The sequence below is a fragment of the Eimeria mitis genome, genomic scaffold (genome assembly GCF_000499745.2).
Source record: "Eimeria mitis Houghton genomic scaffold, Emh_scaff1017, whole genome shotgun sequence".
NCBI classification, from domain to species: Eukaryota; Apicomplexa; class Conoidasida; order Eucoccidiorida; family Eimeriidae; genus Eimeria; species Eimeria mitis.
This window is the reverse complement of record NW_013567109.1, coordinates 4,881-5,348: the sequence shown is the minus strand read 5'-3', so window position 1 is coordinate 5,348 and position 468 is coordinate 4,881. Positions and strand designations below refer to the sequence as shown.

Genomic DNA, 468 nt, shown 5'->3' with positions numbered 1-468 from the left:
TGCTGCTGCTGCTGCTGCTCAACACATGCTGCAGCCTCAGGGGCCCCGGGGGGCCCCTCGCTGCAGCCAGGGGGGCCCTCAGCAGACTGCGAAGCATCTGCTGCGGGGGCCCCCTGGGAACCAACTAGCAGCAGCAGCAGCAGCAGCAGCAGCAGCAACTGTTGCTGCTGCTGCAGCAGCTGCAGCAGCAGCGGAATGTGAGGGTTTTGCTCTAACTAAGCTGAAACACTTTGTTGTGTTTTGGGTAGAAATTAAACAACAACACAAAAACCCTAAACCCTAAACCCTAAACCCTAAACCCTCGTTGACACAGTGAGGGCCCCGTGGGGTCTTCATACAGCAGCCCGAGGGTTTAGGGTTTATTTATATTTGTTAGTAAATAAATTTAATTTATTTTATATAAATATATTAAATAAATAAAAAATAAATAAAAAATATATAATTATAAAAGAATTGCTGCTCCTACTG

The 468-nt window shown here is 46.8% G+C and overlaps 1 protein-coding gene across 1 annotated transcript in view; it reads right to left on the bottom strand.

The window, feature by feature from the left end:
- EMH_0027620 (uncharacterized protein) overlaps nucleotides 1-468 on the bottom strand; it is a gene marked incomplete at both ends in the record, with an annotated part of 2,613 nt that overhangs the window by 655 nt on the left and 1,490 nt on the right. The gene's annotated exons all lie outside the window — the stretch shown is intronic.